The sequence below is a fragment of the Rattus norvegicus genome, chromosome 13, assembly GCF_021556685.1.
Source record: "Rattus norvegicus strain SHRSP/BbbUtx chromosome 13, alternate assembly SHRSP_T2T, whole genome shotgun sequence".
Taxonomy (NCBI): Eukaryota; Metazoa; Chordata; class Mammalia; order Rodentia; family Muridae; genus Rattus; species Rattus norvegicus.
This window is the reverse complement of record NC_141546.1, coordinates 61,171,985-61,191,817: the sequence shown is the minus strand read 5'-3', so window position 1 is coordinate 61,191,817 and position 19,833 is coordinate 61,171,985. Positions and strand designations below refer to the sequence as shown.

General features: G+C 36.8%; 1 protein-coding gene and 1 non-coding gene across 5 annotated transcripts in view; one reads left to right on the top strand and one right to left on the bottom strand.

The window, feature by feature from the left end:
• Window positions 1-19,833, bottom strand: part of Brinp3 (BMP/retinoic acid inducible neural specific 3) — a 434,736-nt gene that overhangs the window by 155,766 nt on the left and 259,137 nt on the right. The gene's annotated exons all lie outside the window — the stretch shown is intronic.
• LOC120096403 (U2 spliceosomal RNA) lies at window positions 1,200-1,382 on the top strand. The gene has a single exon (XR_015636465.1). It is a non-coding gene; the product is annotated as a U2 spliceosomal RNA (small nuclear RNA).

Here is a 19,833-nt window from a genome sequence, read left to right as displayed (position 1 = left end):
TTTTCTGGAATCTTACTTCTTGACTACTTTGAATATTTTTGATATTAGCCCTCTATCTTATGTACGTTTGGTAAAGATCTTTTCCCAATTGGTAGGTTACTATTTTATCCTATTGACAGTGTCCTTTGCCTTACAGAAGCTTTTCAGTTTCATGAGGTCCCATTTGTCAGTTACGGATCTTAGAGTCTGAGCCACTGTTATTCTGTTCAGGAAATTTCCTCCTGTGCCAATGTGTTCAAGGCTCTTTCCAACTTTCTCTTCTATTAGATTCCATATATCTGGTTTCATGGGGAGGTCCTTGATCTACTTGTACTTGAGCTTTGTACAAGGAGATAAAAAGGAATCAATTTGCATTCCTGTACATGCAGACAGCCAGATAGACCAGCACCATTTGTTGAAAATGCTGTCTTTTCCCACTGAATGGTTTTCAATTCTTTCTCAAATATCAAGTGTCCATAGATGTGTGCCTTCATTTTTGGGTCTTCAGTTTGATTCCTTTGATCTACCTGCCAGTCTCTATTTTAATACCATGGGTTTTATTTACATGGTACTCTTTTATATAGCATTGTTTTTTATATCAATAGATACTTTGGAAAAATACATTCTTACATCTTAATAATTCCCAATTAGGCTTATCATCTAGCATGGAATTTATATGTATATGTAATGCATGTATATATATGCATATACATGTACATTTATATATGTATACATGTTTATATTCATTGTAAAATCTACAAGTCAGTAAACAATGATATGAGAATTACAATTGGCATAAAAGTACAGAATGTTGGTTAAGGGAAGAAGTACAATAACATAGCAGGGAAAAATAATTCCCAGAAAAACCAAATGAACTATTCTGTGCCTAACTGAGGAGTTTTCAAAAATAACATTAAATAAAAGTGTAATTATTTATGTTGAGTATAAATTACATTGCCTTGGACAATAATAAATATATGAAGAAGCATACATTTTGTTTAATTATACATTAATTTAAGCTATAATAATTTTATCACCACGGATTCTTAGTATTATGATTCTCTATATATAATATTATTTTGAGGTTTTTAAATTTAAAATAAAAATAGGACATTTCGACAAAAGTGATTATTGCTTCTCATAAATTCAATACAATGTATGGTCACATAAATCACATTTTTAATCAACTGTGCATATTGTTTTTAAAATCTGCATCTCTCATCGCTTCTCGGCCTTTTGGCTAAGATCAAGTGTAAAATCTGCATCTTATGATATCTAATGTTTCTAACAAAGTTTGAAAATACTCAAAGGAAAGAATTTCTTGTTTACTTCCTTTTCTTTTCTGAAAAAGACATCAATGCGTCTCTTTCCCCTGACAGTGTCTTGTCATCTTTGTACTACTTCTTGGTTACATGACTACAAGACATAGAGAGTAGCAATATTATTATTTGTTCAACCTGCCATTTTCAATAAAAACAGTAATAAATGTCTGTGTTGGAAATACAGGTAACTAGATAAATGACTAGCCCAGAGGAACAACTGCTAATATTTTCACCGCGTTTACTTGTTTACTGTCGGAGTTTTATTATACTTGAAAATATTTGAAATGAGACTTTGTGGTTCAGAACTATTGTTTACTCATAGCACCAACACATTCACAGTCATTTTTTTCTTCTCAGATTTTTTTATTTCTTATTATATTGGTTTTATTTTTCTTTGAAAATTTCATCAAGATATAAAATTGTGTCTTGATGATATCAAACCCTTTCTCCTTCCATTTCTTCTGAAATCTTCTATCCCATTTCCCTTCTATATTCCTGTCTTAATGTGTATCTGTATATTTACATATCTAGTATGTAAGTATCTTTCTATTTATTTTTTGGTTTGTTTATTTTTGTTTCTTAACTCTGACTTAGACCAGTACTTCCCATATGCAAACATGAGTAAGGTTCAGCTATCAAGGTAATTCTACTAGATTCCCCCACATTGATCTACCAGAACTATATAAAACCTCATGCAAACCTTTCTTATTGAAAAGATCCACTTGTATTTCACAATTGAATCTGATTCTACCAAAGTAGTTTTTGAGTAATCATATGTAGCTTTGCTTTTGTACAGATGAAACAATGGACTGTTGGTACAAACCAAGTAACCCATTTGCAAGAATATAAGGCAAAAGGCAGGAAGCTAAAGAGTAAAAAACCTGAGAAAGAATCAGGGGAACAAGGCAGATGTTAAATGAAGAAAAAAAAGAGTAAAATAATGTGAATACAGTGCTACTCAGGTATTAAATTCTCAAAAAAAAATTAAAAGATTAACAATTCATTTTTTACTGGATTTTTTATTTATATTTATTGTTTAAGTATCTAATTTGTAGTTTATTTTTCTTTGATAGTTTATGTATTTACATTTCAGAGGACCCTTTCCTGGTCTTTCCCCCTCCCATCCCTCCTTCCCCTACTACTATGAGGATGCTTGCCTATCCACCCACCCACTCCCAACTCATGACCCTGGCATTCCCCTACACTGGGGCATCAAGACTTCACAGGGCCAAGAGTCCCGCCCCCCGCCCTCCTGGTTCCTGTGTGTACTCACTGGGAGTTTAGTCCCTGGGAACTCTGGAGGGTCTGGCTGGTTGATATTGTTCTTCCTATGGGTTGCAAACCACTTCATCTCCTTCAGTCCTTTCTCTAACTCATCCATTGGGGTCCCCAAGCTCAGTCCATTGGTTGGCTGCAAGTATCCCTGTCTGTTTTTGTCAGGCTCTGGCAGAGCGTCTCAGTATACAACTATATCAGGCTCTTGTCAGCAAGCAATTCTTGGCATCCACAATAGTGTCTGGGTTTGGCTTCGGTATACGGGATGGATTCCCCAGGTGGGGCAGTCTCTGCATGGCCTTTCCTTCAGCTCTATTTTTTGTTCCAGTATTTCCTTTAGACAGGAACAATTTTGGGTTATGGTGTACTATTATGTGCTTTACAAATGGTTAAAAAAAAGGAAAATGAACATTGTTAACAATATTTCAAAATTACTGTTTTCTAAGAACTCCACTGAAGAATGTCTTCATATGTAGACAAAGAAATAGCCTAAATATTGAGGATAAAGTAACAATGAACATGCTAAAATCTATGCAAAGTCATTTGCTGTGAGGACATTCTCAGTATGTAGAACCTGTTAGCACTGCAATTTACCATAATGTCACAATTGCTATCTGTTATTAATATAATGTAAAAGCAAATTGAGAGCCTGACTTCTATAGCAGAATATTTAATTCAATGGCATAAAATGAGAAAGAGAATTCTCAGAAATGTAATGTTACAGAAGTAATGCTATGTTAAATCAGATATTTATATTAAATGAAAATTAAGTGAATGGAAGAACAATGAGTAAACAAGTAAAGATAGTGCTCCATTGTTACATATTAAATGAATCAGGCAATGTAATTTAGTGTTAGAGACCGGGATGGTAGTTCCTCAGTGTAGAGGTAACAGTAAATAGATACGATTTGTTAACTTCTGGTAACTTTCTTTTTGATGTAAACAGCAGCAGCTGAAATGGTCATATTTTGAGCTCTCTGATCAGTGTTTATGTTATGTACTAAAAACTAAGTTGATTAATAGGTTAGTAGGTTTTTATTAATAAATCTGTTAATATTTTTTTCAAGATAAAAGTCATATACATCTGAAGATGTTTGGATTTCTATTTGCCTGTTTATGCATTTGCCTAAGAATAATTCATTCATCAAAGACTAGGGAGACAGCTTAGTTCTTAAGAACATTGATGCTGTTCTAGAATATCTAAATTCAGTTCCCAGCATTGAGATGATGACACATAATCATCTGTAACTCTACCTATAGGGACCTAAGATCCATTTCTGGTATCTGACAGTACCAGCCAAAACACCTATACACGTAAAATTCTGAATCAATCAATCGATCAATCAATCAATCAATCAATCAACAGTCAGTCAATCAAACAGGAACTGGAGAGATTAAGTGAAATATTCCAGAAACTCATTTGGTAAAATACTCATGAGAAATTATGTTTCAAACATTATTGAAAGCACTATGAAAATAATCAAGGATGAAGTATTGAAGGCATTTTGCTATCTCACTCCTCCTTCTTACAATAGATTTTTTTTGCTTTATTATGACTATCATAATATGACAATCATAAAATTATAATGCAAATTATATAATTATAATTATATCCCTTGTGTGTTTAGCTCTCATTTTGTTCTTAATAACTATACTATATCTAGAATAGGGTAAGAATTCAGTACCTATAGTGTAAATGAGCAAGTACTTAAGGACTAAACCTTTAATGATTATCTTGGAGAAAAAAACCATCAACTTAAAACACAAATTTTAAGGCTAGGCTCTATGGGAGTTACAAAAATCATAAATCTTTTCTGCTACACATAGACAATATTCTACCTTACCTATTCCTAAAATTTTCAAATATATAAAACACTAAATACTGATGATACCACATAGAGAAAAAGCAATATTATTTATTCAATTCATGGTGTAGCTTTAGGATTCTTCTGGTTAGCATGACATCTGAATACTGAATTTAAAGACACCTGTTTCATTTATCTTTTTTTTCCGGAGCTGGGGACTGAACCCAGGGCCTTGCGCTTCCTAGGCAAGCGCTCTACCACTGAGCTAAATCCCCAAACCCCTCATTTATCTTTTGATAGTCATTTATTACTTCAACATTTATTAAGCTTTTAACATTGGACTGGGATTCCATGTTGGATCTACTTCTTTATCTCTCAGAAATATTTCTAGAAGTCACTTTTACCAATAAATTAATTTTCAGACTTTATCATTATTTTTTAAATGTTTTACAGTCTCCTATTTACCCCCCCTCAAGTTTGCCCTTCTCCTCTCATTCCTCCTAACCCCTGTCTCCTGATCTCCAACTCCCCTTACTCATTCCAACTCCCCACTCCTTTCTCCCAGACCCACCAACCACTCCTGCCACACCTCCTCACTCCCTGGGGCCTCAAATCTTTCAAGGGTTAGGCACACCTACTCCCACAGAGGCTAGACCGGGCAGTCCTCTGCTATATATGTGTCAGGAACCTAGGACCAGCTGGTGTATGCTGCCTGGTTGGTGGCTCAGTGACTGAGAGATCTCAGGGTCAAGGTCAGTTGAGACTGCTGCTCTGCCTATGATGTTACCCTCCTCCTCAGCTTTTTGCAGTCTTTATCTAATTGAACCATGGGGGTCCCTGTCTTCTTTCAATTGGTTGGGTGTAAATATCTGCCTCTGTCTCAGTCAGCTGCTTGTTGGGTCTCTCAGAGGACAGCCATGCTAGGCTCCTGTTTGTAAGTACACCATAGGACCAGTAACTGTGTCAGACCTTGAAGCCTCCCCTTGAGATGAATACAGACAAGTTATTTACTTGAAAGTGTTTTAAAAGGTATTTGAAATGTTCTTATTGGGTTACATTTTAGTCAGGATCAAAAATACTTTGTAAGTTTCCAAATTGCTTTATTTAGGTATTGTTAAAAATGTGTATACATTTGTGTGTCTATGTGAGGTAACATACACAGGTGAATATTTCAGATACCTCTGTGTCTACAGCAAAGAATAAGATTCCATGGAGCTGACAATAAAAGTGACCTTGGGTGCCCTCTGTATAGATGTTGAAAACTGCATTCCTGTCATCTATAGACTCAGAGACATCTATCTGTCCAGCCATGTACGGTCATTCAGGAAACTTCTTCAAAGAGTTTTTGTTATTGTTGCTGTTGTTTGTTTGTTTGTTCGTGGTGTGTGTGTGTGTGTGTGTTTGTGTGTGTGTGTGTGTGTGTGTGTGTGTGTGTGTTTGGAGCTTGGATACATGAAACTTTTGGTGGAGTTGGAAGCTGGTACGACCACTGTGGAAATCATTCTGGCTGTTCCTCAGAAAATTAGACATAGCACTACCTGAGGACCAAGCTCTACCACTCCTGGTCATATAACCAAAAGATACTCCAACATATAACAAGGACACATGCTCCACTATTTTCATATAAGACTTATTTATAATAGCAAGAAGCTAAAAAGAACCCAGACGTCCTTCAACAGAGGAATGGATACAGAAAAGGTGGTACATTTGCACAATGGAGTACTACTCAGCTATTAAAATCAATAGCTGAGTACATGAAATTCATAGGGCAAATGAATGGAACTAGAAAATATCATCCTCAGTGAGGTAACCCAGTCACAAAAGAACACACATGGTATGCACTTACTGATAAGTGGATATTAGCCCAAAAGCTGGAAATACCCAAAAAACAATTCACAGACCATATGAAGCTCTAGAAGAAGGGGGACCAAAGTGTGGATGCTTCAATCTTACTTAGAAGGGGGAACATAATACTCACAGGAGGTAGGGGTAGGAGTGATTTGGGAGGAAGTAAGGCAGGACATAGGAAAAGGGGGCAATACCAGGTATAAGAGGAGACAGGGATGATACACAGAGGGTCAGGATATGGACAGCAGTTTGTAGCAATGGGGGATGGAAAACTTGGGGTAGCTACCTGCAAGTTCTAGATGCTAGGGAACCAAGGGGTTCCCAAGACCCAACAGGGATGAGATTAGCTGAAGTGCCTAACAAAGGGGAGAGAGAACCTGTAGAGACCATATCCAGAAGTTAGGCAAGGACCCTGTTTGGGGACTGGGGCTACTCATCCTTCTCAAAAATTTTACCCAGAATTTTTCCTATCTAAAGGAAATACAGGGAAAAAGAGTGGAGTAAAGACTGAAGGAAAGACCTTCCAGAGACTGCCCAACCTAGAAACCCACCCCATATGAAGCCACTAAACCTAGTCACTATTGCTGATGTCAATAAGTACTTGTTGACAGGACTCTGATATGGATGTTTCCAGAGATTCTCTGCTAGAGACTTACTGATACAGATGAGGATGCTTGGAGCCAACCATCAGATTGAGCACAGGGACCCCAATGGAGTAGTTGAGAAATGACTGAAGGAGCTGAAGGGGTTTGCAACCCCATAGGAAGAACAACAATATCAACCAACCAGACACCCCTTACCCCCACCAGAGCTCCCAGGGATTAAACCACCAACCAAAGAGTACACATGGAGAGACCCATGGCTCCAGCTGCACATTTATCAGAGAATGGCATCGCCTGATATCAACAGGAGTAGAGGCCTTTGGTCCTGTGTAGGCTTTATTCTCCAGTGTAGGTGAATGCCAGGATGTTGAGGTGGGAGTGGTTGGGTAGGAGGGGGAGCCTTCTCATAGGAGCAGAAGGAGGGGATATGGAAGAGGGGGGAACTGGGAATGTGGATAACAGTTGGAATATAAATACATAAAATATGCAAGAATAAAAGATATAACTAAGCGTGATGGCACATATCTTTAATCCCTGCATTCTCGAGGCAGAGGCAGGAAGATCTGTGTGAGTTGAAGTCCTGCTTATTCTATATAGGATTTTTAGGGCGCTCAAGGCTACCTAGTGAGACCATGCCTCAAAAAGATATCACAAACACTACAACATATATCCATTAGATATATACAAATCAGAGAATATAAGCATAAGTTATTATAGTATTAAAATAAAAACTATGTGGAGCAGAACAAGTTTATGTAAAGGAAACAGTTATAGCTTGAGAAGACTGCTACAAAAAGCTAGGCCATGAATTTATTTGTAGATACTGAAGAGTTTACCTTGTAGGAACACAATTATTTCAAAGTGGTTTCTTCTTGTTCTTGCCTCTATGGTTCCATGCAAGGCTACAATGATTGTCCTACTTTTCTATACCCTGCAAATTATCCTCCATCAAAGTAAATACTGCGACTTCCCACCCACAAAGAACCACATGTCAATCTATTGAGAGAGATTGTATGCACTCTTTGAGCAAACATTTAAAAAATAAAATTACACACTGGGCTAGAAAAAAATGTTTTTAGATGCTCTTGAAGTGTCTATTAACGTGATCTGTAATAGGTAAACTGGACACAATCGAGTCAAAACCAGGTTCCCTAATAAAAGCGGGATTTCTTTGTGCTTGCACCATGGTTTCCCTGGAACTTAAATGTTTACTACTTGGTGGGTCCTGGAGAGGCCAAACTTGTGGCTCACACCTATGAAAGTTATTTTTTTTTACTCTTAGATATTAAATCACAGCAATAGCAACAACAACAAAAAACTGGAGAAAAGAAGAGAAAGAAAGACTTTATAGTTGCTTATTGGGATATACATTCAGAAGACATAGGCTAAGTTTGTGATAGCTGTAATTGATGGTATTGTGTAAGTGTGACTGTATGCTCTGTTATAAACCCCTAAAAGGCATTTTGTTAGTATACTACAACTGTCTGGGAGTCATGTGATATCTTCAATACAAACCCTGAAGAGAAGTAAAACCTCCCTGCAAAAGGAAACATGCAGAGATCACAGTCTGCCCAGGGCAGGACAGGGCTGAAATGCTTTCTGCATATAATAAAAGTAATATGTAAGTCATGACGTTGCTAGTGTTGTTGGAACAGATAAATTAAATTTTACAGAAACAGGACAGAAACTACAAGCCATCAACTTATTGTACTTATTTTATATATGCAACGGAATTGAAAAGTAAAATATTATATGATTTTTGTTTTCTTTTTTGCTTATCTATGGGCCATAACCTTATTGTCTGTTTATGCATTTATTCATTCTTCATCTGTGTGTGGGGGTGTGGTGTGAACAACTTGCTGAAGCAGCACATGTACACAATATGGATTCACAGGATAAAACTGAACTCGGTACTAAAGGAATCAAGTAACTGTAGCCACTGTGTTTTCTCACTTGTCCCAAATGTCAGGTTTTTATCCTTTTAGAACTGACCAGCAACTTTAAAACTGAATAGTAAATAATATTTCTAGATCAAAGTTCAGAGAACAAATATCACAGTGTAATCAGAGTTCTTTTATGAATAAAACTACTGAGCTTATTCATTATCTGGATTCTCAATTATTATGAATAAATCTTCCAAGAACAGGGATTAGAAAAAAATTCAGCCCTGCAAATAGTGATTTATGTTTAGGCTGCTCTTGGTTGGTTTTCTGGTTTCTTTTCCCAGTGCCTTCAATGGCCTGAGATTAAAAAACTCCCAGATAGTCCTGAACCTGAATATTTTCTGTCCTTATTAGGTGGAATAATGAAGAAACAAGGCCAGCAGAGTCTTTGGTCTACATTCCACCATATCACAAGATAAAAACAAAATCTCAACACCCAGACAGAACTAAATGCTTTATTAATTTTGTGTAAAGACACAGACCTCCACAGTGGAGAACTGGATTCTGAGCATGAAGCCTTGACCTGATAGTGAGAATTAAGTTAATGTTCCAGAAGGTATGTATTAGAATCTGAGTTTTCTATCTTGCTCTCTTTGACAGGGTAACTGAAAATATTCGAGAGTAAATGTCAAGCATTTGCATGAAGTTTCTATCACTGCATTAGAGGACAGAGGCTGCTGAATCAAGGACACTGACAGACCAACATAGCTAGGAGCTAATAGAAAGTATACCCTGGCCAATCTGTCACTGTCAGAATGTCAGGAACAGTCTCCTAAAATGTTGCAGTTTATTAAGACACCAATGATAGTAGCTGATTAGACTTTCTTGCTTTTTAAAGAAGCCTTAACACAAAACTTCCCACTACTCCTTTGAAATTGCATATTTAATATTAATATTCTGAAATATTTATTAAAGTTCTGATTGCTTGTGCCTTTTGATGTCCAGCAGTACCACATATTTCTAAGTAGTTTTTCAGCAGCTTCCGACTTCAGTTATCTTTTTGTAATAGGACAAATAATGTGTGCACACAAAGACTGACTGAACTTTCATACTGAGACTGTCATATCCATCCATTTATCACCCAATTAAATGAGCACCCAAGAGAACTGATGAGAACAGCATAGAAAAGCTTTGGACTTGAGCATCATTAGCAAGACAGAAGTAGATTTCTTGTTGCAACCGGCTATCACAGAAACAGTTCTGTCATTTTATTTTAATCTGTGTAAAATTGGCTTTGCTCACAAAAAGTAAGTGGAAATTCAAATTCCTTTGGCTATGATAATCACCAAAAGTCAGCACTAGGGTGTCTTCAGAAAAACACAAAATTTATACTGGTATAGAGGACTCATGTAAGGCACATAAATTGTATATGTGTTATTGAAATTCTAAGAGATATAAATAATCAATATACAGATCAAATTTCTTTATAAGATCTTAGCATATTGTTTATTGCTTCAGTCTTCTAATTTTATTTTATTTAAAATGTTGCCTGAAATGTATAATTAACATAACATTCATATCTTTAAGCATTAATGAAAGTATGATAACATACAATGAAAATAATTATTCATTTTTAAAACATATTTATCAGTTTGGTGGAAGAAATAAAAAAGTAAAATGAATCCACTGTGAACTCGCACACATCTTTCTCTTATTCCTGACATCTTTTCCATGTATCCTTATCCCTTGCGTTGTCTCTTCCTGACTACTTAGTTTCTTTAAAGACCCAATTCCCAAAGAGCCTTCTGTACTCCTGAGGTATTTCTCAGATTGTTTGGAAGCTTTATTGGAAATAAGGAAAGTCTTGTTGCAGTAACAACAAATTATCATGCCACAGAGCAGTTTGTGGTTATAAAGGCCTACATCTATGAACTTGGGTCTCCACATTGGTCTTAGCTATGGCCTCTGGGGAAGGTTAATCTTTCCAAATAATAAAATCCACAAAACAGCAATCAAAGTATGAAGGAGAGAAATAGTCTTAGTCCTTCATTTCAATCTATTTTATTTTTTTCAATATAACATTGCAGAACAAAATTAGTATCTCATAAAAATTGTGATAATGTAGAATAACAAAAGAAATTTTGATGAACTTGGACCACATAACTCTTTTTCATGCTTTGAAGCAGATGCAAGGCCAGAGCTGTGATTTCAGTGAGATAATTTGAAGTGTCTTTCCAACCATATCAAAATTATTTCTCCTAGTTCAATCTAGAGCTACTTTTTAGGGTTACAAATAATTTTATTGGTTTATTTACATTGATAATCATGTGTTTCTTGTGTTTTAAAAGATATATTTATTGTCTTTATTAGGTCTTATGTCACTCTCTAAAGCTATTTACCAATCCATTATCAGTGAGGAGGCAAAAAAATATACCATTTGGTAATTGGTGAATGAATGGTTAATCCTTTCCAAATTAATTCATTGCCCGGAGTAAAATGAAATAAACTGTAGGAACGACCTCAAACTAGTACTTGAAATGAATTCATCATCTACTCTCCTTCACTTTACATTTTTAAAACATCTGTACATAGTGACACTAAAAGTCAACATTTGAGTGTGTAAAACAATAAATTGCAAAGATCATATTGATAGTATGCTTAATCAAACTGTTAGAAAAAATCAAAGAAACTACATTATAGCCATGATGTTTATCTCAATATCTGAGATTCCCATTTACCAGCTTTGTAAGTGGCATTATTACAGTAATGATAGCCTTTTCCAGGAGGTACAACATACACAAATTTCATTTATATTATTGGAGCAAAAGCTCTCTTTCCATGTGTGTGTGTGTGTGTGTGTGTGTGTGTGTGTGTGTGTGTGTATGTGTGTGTGTGTATGTGTGTGTCTGTGTGTCTGTGTGTGTATATGTCAGGTGTGTGTGTATGTATACAAATATATGTGTGTATTCATGCAATATATTCTGATTACAGTGTGTATCATATATCCTATATATAATACATAATATATAATATAATATATAATGAGTATATATACACATTCATAGACATGTATTTATATATTTATATTCATATGTATTAAAATGTTTGTGAAGTTTTCTATAAATGTGTGTTTCTGTCTTTGACAAGTTACCCCAGAGTCCCCAGGGACTAAGCCACCAACCAAAATGTACACAAGGATGGAACTATGTCTCCAGCTGCATATGTAGCAGAGGATAGCCTTGTCTAGCATCAATGGGAGGAAAAGCTCTTAGTCCTGTAAAGGTTCAATGTCATCGACACAACTGTCAAAGATAATGGAAAATGGAAAAAGCTACTGATCCAAAACATACAGGAAATCCAGGACTCAATGAGAAGATCAAACCTAAGGATAATAGGTATAGAAGAGAGTGAAGACTCCCAGCTCAAAGGACAAGTAAATATCTTCAACAAAAATCATAGAAGAAAACTTCCCTTACCTAAAAAAAGAGATACCCATAGGCAAACAAGAAGCCTACAGAACTCCAAATAGATTGGACCAGAAAAGAAACACGTCCCGTCACATAATACTCAAAACACCAAACGCACAAAATAAAGAAAGAATATTAAAAGCAGTAAGGGGAAAAGGTCAAGTAACATATAAAGGCAGACCTATCAGAATCACACCAGACTTTTCGCCAGAAACTATGAAAGCCAGAATATCCTGGACAGATGTCATACAGACCCTCAGAGAACACAAATGCCAGCACAGGTTACTGTATCCTGCAAAACTCTCAATTAACATAGATGGAGAAACCAAGATATTCCACGACAAAACCAAATTTACACAATATCTTTCTACAAATCCAGCACTACAAAGGATAATAAATGGTAAAGTCCAACAAAAGGAGGCAAGCTATACCCTAGAAGAAGCAAGAAACTAATCGTCTTGGCAACAAAACAAAGAGAAGAAAAGCACACAAACATAACCTCATATTCAAATATGAATATAACAGGAAGCAATAATCACTAGTCCTTAATATCTCTCAATATCAATGGCCTCAACTCCCCAATAAAAAGACATAGATTAACAAACTGGATACGCAAAGAGGACCCTACATCCTGCTACCTACAGGAAACACACCTCAGAGACAAAGACAGACACTACCTCAGAGTGAAAGGCTGGAAAACAACTTTACAACAAAATAGTCGGAACAAGCAAGCTGGAGTAGCCATTCTAATATCAAATAAAATCAATTTTCAACTAAAAGTCATCAAAAAAGATAAGGAAGGACACTTCATATTCATCAAAGGAAAAATCCACCAAGATGAACTCTCAATCCTAAATATTTATGCCCCAAATACAAGGGCACCTAATATGTAAAAGAAACCTTACTAAAGCTCAAAACACACATTGCACCTCACACAATAATAGGAGGAGATTTCAAAACCCTACTCTCATCAATGGACAGATCATGGAAACAGAAATTAAACAAAGACGTAGACAGACTAAGAGAAGTCATGAGCCAAATGCACTTAACAGATATTTATAGAACATTCTATCCTAAAGCAAAAGGATATACCTTCTTCTCAGCTCCTCATGGTACTTTCTCCAAAATTGACCATATAATTGGTCAAAAAACGGGCCTCAACAGGTACAGAAAGATAGAAATAATCCCATGCGTGCTATCAAACCACCATGGCCTAAAACTGGTCTTCAATAATAATAAGGGAAGAATGTCCACATATACGAGGAAATTGAACAATGCTCTACTCAATGATAACCTGGTCAAGGAAGAAATAAAGAAAGAAATTCAAGACTTTTTAGAATTTAATGAAAATGAAGGTACAACATACCCAAACATATGGGACACAGTGAAAGCTGTGCTAAGAGGAAAACTCATAGCGCTGAGTGCCTGCAGAAAGAAACAGGAAAGAGCATATATCAGCAGCTTGACAGCACACCTAAAAGCTCTAGAACAAAATGAAGCAAATACACCCAGGAGGAGTAGAAGGCAGGAAATAATCAAACTCACACCTGAAATCAACCAAGTAGAAACAAAAAGGACCATAGAAAGAATCAACAGAACCAAAAGTTGGTTCTTTGAGAAAATCAACAAGATAAACCCTTAGCCAAACTAACAAGAGGACACAGAGAGTGTATCCAAATTAACAAAATCAGAAATGAAAAGGGAGACATAACTACAGATTCAGAGGAAATTCAATAAATCATCAGATCTTACTATACAAGCCTATATTCAACAAAACTTGAAAATCTGCAGGAAATGGACAATTTCCTAGACAGGTACCGCAGTTAAATCAGGAACAGATAAACCAATTAAAAAAACCCATAACTTGTAAGGAAATAGAAGCAGTCATTAAAGGTCTCCCAACCAAAAAGAGACCAGGTCCAGACGGGTTTAGTGCAGAATTCTATCAGACCTTCATAGAAGACCTCATACCAATATTATCCAAACGATTCCACAAAATTGAAACAGATGGATCACTACCGAGTTCCTTCTATGAAGCCACAATTACACTCATACCTAAACCAAACAAAGACCCAACAAAGAAAGAGAACTTCAGACCAATTTCCCTTATGAATATCGATGCAAAAATACTCAATAAAATTCTGGCAAACCGAATCCAAGAGCACATCAAAACAATCAAACACCATGATCAATTAGGCTTCATCCAAGGTATGCAGGGATGGTTTAATATACGGAAAACCATCAACGTGATCCATTATATAAACAAACTGAAAGAACAAAACCACATGATCATTTCATTAGACGCTCAGAAAGCATTTGACAAAATTCAGCACCCCTTCATGATAAAAGTCCTGGAAAGAATTGGAATTCAAGGCCCATACCTAAACATAGTAAAAGCCATATACAGCAAACCAGTTGCTAACATTAAACTAAATGGAGAGAAACTTGATGCAATCCCACTAAAATCAGGGACTAGACAAGGCTGCCCACTCTCTCGCTACTTATTCAATATAGTTCTTGAAGTTCTAACCAGAGCAATCAGACAACAAAAGGAGGTCATGGGGATACAGATAAGAAAACAAGAAGTCAAAATATCACTATTTGCAGAAGATATGATAGTATATTTAAGTGATCCCAAAAAGTTCCACCAGAGAACTACTAAAGCTGATAGACAACTTCAGCAAAGTGGCTGGGTATAAAATTAACTCAAATAAATCAGTACCCTTCCTCTACACAAAAGAGAAACAAACCGAGAAAGAAATTAGGGAAACGACACCTTCATAATAGACCCAAATAATATAAAGTAGCTCAGTGTGACTTTAACCAAGCAAGTAAAAGACTTGTACAATAAGAACTTCAAGACTCTGAAGAAAGAAATTGAAGAAGACCTCAGAAGAAGGAAAGATCTCCCATGCTCATGGATTGACAGGAATAATATAGTAAAAATGGCCATTTTACCAAAAGCAATCTACAGATTCAATGCAATCCCCATCAAAATATCAATCCAATTCTTCAAAGAGCTAGACAGAAAAATTTGCAAATTCATCTGGAATAACAAAAAGCCCAGGATAGCTAAAATTATCCTCAACAATAAAAGGACTTCAGGGGGAATCACTATCCCTGAACTCAAGCAGTATTACAGAGCAATAGTGATAAAAACTGCATGGTATTGTTACAGAGACAGACAGATAGACCAATGGAACAGAATTGAAGACCCAGAAATGAACCCACACACCTATGGGCACTTGATTTTTGACAAAGGAGCCAAAACCATCCAATGGAAAAAAGATAGCATTTTCAGCAAATGGTGCTGGTTCAACTGGAGGTCAATGTGTAGAAGAATGCAGATCGATCCATGCTTATCACCCTGTACAAAGCTTAAGTCCAAGTGGATCAAGGACCTCCACATCAAACCAGATACACTCAAACTGATAGAAGAAAAACTAGGGAAGCATCTGGAACACATGGGCACTGGAAAAAATTTCCTGAACAAAACACCAATGGCTTATGCTCTAAGATCAAGAATCGACAAATGGGATCTCATAAAACTGCAAAGCTTCTGTAAGGCAAAGGACACTGTGGTTAGGACAAAACAGCAACCAACAGATTGGGAAAAGATCTTTACCAATCCTACAACAGATAGAGCTTTATATCCAAAATATACAAAGAATTCCAGAAGTTAGACCACAGGGAGACAAATAACCCTATTAAAAATGGGGTTCAGAGCTAAACAAAGAATTCACAGCTAAGGAATGCCGAATGGCTGAGAAACACCTAAAGAAATGTTCAACATCTTTAGTCATAAGGGAAATGCAAATCAAAACAACCCTAAGATTTCACCTCACACCAGTGAGAATGGCTAAGATCAAAAACTCAGATGACAGCAGATGCTGGCGAGGTTGCAGAGAAAGAGGATCATTCCTCCATTGTTGGTGGGATTGCAGATTGGTACAACCATTCTGGAAATCAGTCTGGAGGTTCCTCAGAAAATTGGACATTGAACTGCCTGAGGATCCAGCTATACCTCTCTTGGGCATATACCCACAAGATGCTCCAAATTTAAAAAAGACACGTGCTCCACTGTGTTCATAGCAGCCTTATTTATAATAGCCAGAAGCTGGAAAGAACCCAGATGCCTTTCAGCAGAGGAATGGATACAGAAAATGTGGTACATCTACACAGTGGAATATTACTCAGCTATCAGAAACAATGACTTTATGAAATTCGTAGGCAAATGGTTGGAACTGGAAAATATCATCTTAAGTGAGGTAACCCAATCACAGAATAACACACATGGTATGCACTGATTGATAAGTGGCTATTAGCCCAAATGCTTGAATTACCCTAGATGCCTAGAACAAATGAAACTCAAGACGGATGATCAAAATGTGAATGCTTCACTCCTTCTTTAAAAGGGGAACAAGAATACCCTTGGCAGGGAAGAGAGAGGCAAAGATTAAAACAGAGACTGAAGGAACACACATTCAGAGTCTGCCCCACATGTGGCCCATACATATACAGCCATCCAATTAGACAAGATAGATAAAGCAAAGAACTGCAGGCCGACAGGAGCTGGATGTAGATCGCTCCTGAGAGACACAGCCAGAATACAGCAAATACAGAGGCGAATGCCAGCAGCAAACCACTGAACTGAGAATAGGACCCCCGTTGAAGGAATCAGAGAAAGAACTGGAAGAGCTTGAAGGGGCTCGAGACCCCATATGTACAACAATGCCAAGCAACCAGAGCTTCCAGGGACTAAGCCACTACCTAAAGACTATAAATGGACTGACCCTGGACTCTGACCTCATAGGTAGCAATGAATATCCTAGTAAGAGCACCAGTGGAAGGGGAAGCCCTTGGTCCTGCTAATTCTGAACCCCCAGTGAACGTGATTGTTGGGGGGAGGGCGGCAATAGGGGGAGGATGGGGAGGGGAACACCCATAAAGAAGGGGAGGGGGAAGGATTAGGGGGATGTTCGCCCGGAAACCAGGAAAGGGAATAACACTCGAAATGTATATAAGAAATACTCAAGTTAATAATAAAAAAAAAGGAGCAGGGAGAGAGAAGAAAGAGGGTAAGTAATGGAGAGGGAGGAGAGAGAGGAGATAAAATGGAGAGCATGTGAAAGAAAGAAGGAAAAGGGAGAGTGAGATTTGAGAGCAGAGAGAAAGAGAAGAGAGTGGGAGGAGACTAGAGTCTAGTGGGGACACATGAGAGAGGAGAATGAACAGAAGGACATTGTGGAAAGAGGAGAGAAAACAGAAAAGGGGGAGAAAACAAAGGAACGGGGGGAGAAAGAGGAGAGCGACTGACAGAGAAGAGGTAGCAAAGAAAGAGAGTTAAGGGAGAAACAGGACAGAGTAAAAAAGGAAAAGAGAAAACATGGGGCAAATGGGAAAAAGAAGAGAGGTTTGTAAGAGGGAAGAGAGATGTGTGAGAAAGGGGAGCAAAGGAAAGAGATGAGAGAGAGAGGGGATGGAGGAAGTGGAGGAGAGAAAGAGAGCAGGGGAATGTGGGAAAGAATGGGGAGCAAAGAGTGACAGGAGAGGAAGAAAAAATGTCTTTCAAAAAAAAGAAAACTGAAAAAAAAGAATTTGAAACAAAAATCACATTTATTAATTTTTTCAAGAGTGTCATTAAAGAAGTTTTCTAAAATTAGTTATATCTAATACATATTCATTTTCTGAGTATATTTTATTCTAATTATTATTTGAAGTTGATTTTCTTATTTCGCAAAATTTTCTGATTGCAGTTTCTCTTCTCTGAGCTCATCTCAGATCCTCTCAACTTCCCTACACATGCAAATCCATACCATCTCCTTAGATTTCAAACAAACATAAAAGAAGCAAGACAGAAAAAAATGACAATAATAAACTAAGGTAAAGCTAAAACAAACTAGAATAATACAAAGCAATATTCCGTTGTCAAATATCATAGTATTAAACATAAAATCCAAAGGGAATTCTACTTTTGTTTATTATTATTCAACTAAGATTTAATTAGTTAGCTTATGGACCTATACATCTTAACAATAAGTTCCTGTCCTGCTATGTTTCTTTTAATATATTTTTCCAGGTTAAAATATTAATAAAAAATCTGGGGGCATATATTCTTGTCTAATGCTCACATTTTCATAAGGAAATCATCCAAAATCAACAGACCTGAATTACATCACATGTAAAGAATTAAGTAAACAATCTCTAAGTACCTACAATAAATTTGAAGAAAACACACAAAATTCAAGATGTGTTGCACATAGTGGCATAGTGACAGAAATGCAGATAATTTAATCAATTTAAACTATTTGCATACAATTTCAGTTGTGAGCCTAGCCTTTAGGGACCAACGCATAGATAACCGAGGGTAGGGGAATGCTAGGGTGCTGAGACAGGAGTGGGTGGGCAGGTGGGGAAGAATCTTCACAGAGACAGGAGGAAGGGGGCCCGAATATGGAGTTTGTGAAGAAACTGGGAAGGGGGACAACATTTGAAATGTCAATAGACAAATAATAAAGGTGGAAAAATATTTGCAAACACACCATGATCGTTTGAAAATTAGGGAAAAATACTATCTTTACTGTGTTTTTCTTTCTCTGACTGCACTTGTTCACTAACAGCACATATGTATCTCTCCTAGCTTGGTGGACACAGTGCTTGTATTTCAGATGGTTGGATAAGCACAAGCTTGTTCTTCCTTTTCTTATGTTGGGCCTCAGACTCACTAGTTTGTTCAGAACGACCTTGAACTTCTAGTCCTGCTTTCAAGATCGTTCATACGGTAGGTATGAGTCAATAATTCAATATGTTAGATAGGCAGGCTAAAGACTGAAAAATATCGTTTTCTAAACATGTAATCTATTGTATGGAAACATCTTTATATACCATAGTGCCATATAGAAACCATATGTATGATGAAAATAGTTATTATTATTATTATTATTATTATTATTATTATTATTATTATCAATAGTAAAAGAATTTTAGTTCATCAACATGGCTGCTCAATCACTTCCACGGACATTCTAGATGGGTATGATTGGCCTGAAATTCACACGTGCTCTTAGAACACACCTTGACACTTTAGACTGGAATTCTTTAATTTACAACTTTAATCCCCAAAACATTGAGGGGCAGAAAAAGTGACAAATCAGAGAAAGATTTGGCACAATATGCTAGAGAAAGGACATGCCCAATGGTCAGGAGAAAAGCAATTCAATAGCAGCAGCTCAGGAAGAGGCGTTTAATTTTAGTTGGGAGTAAAATGAGAAATAGTGCAGTGGTGTTGAGTACGGGGAAGTTCAGTTGCTGACAATTCAGTTCCTGGAGTTTTGGGGCATTTTCTAGTGGGATAATTTTTTCTTTTCTTTTATGGGAGGTTTTTGTAAATTTACATTTCAAATGTTATCCCTTTTCCTGGTTTCCCCTCCAGAAATACCCTATCACATCTCTCCTTCCACTGCATCTATGAGAATGCTTAACTAACCACCCACCCACTCCTTCCCACCTGCCTGCCCTGGCATTTCCCCACATTGGTGATTCGAGCCTTCAGAGGAACAAGCGTTTCTTCTACCATTGATGTACAACAAGGCCATCCTCTGCTACATATGCAGCTGGAGCGATAGGTACCCTCCATGTATACTCTTTAGTTA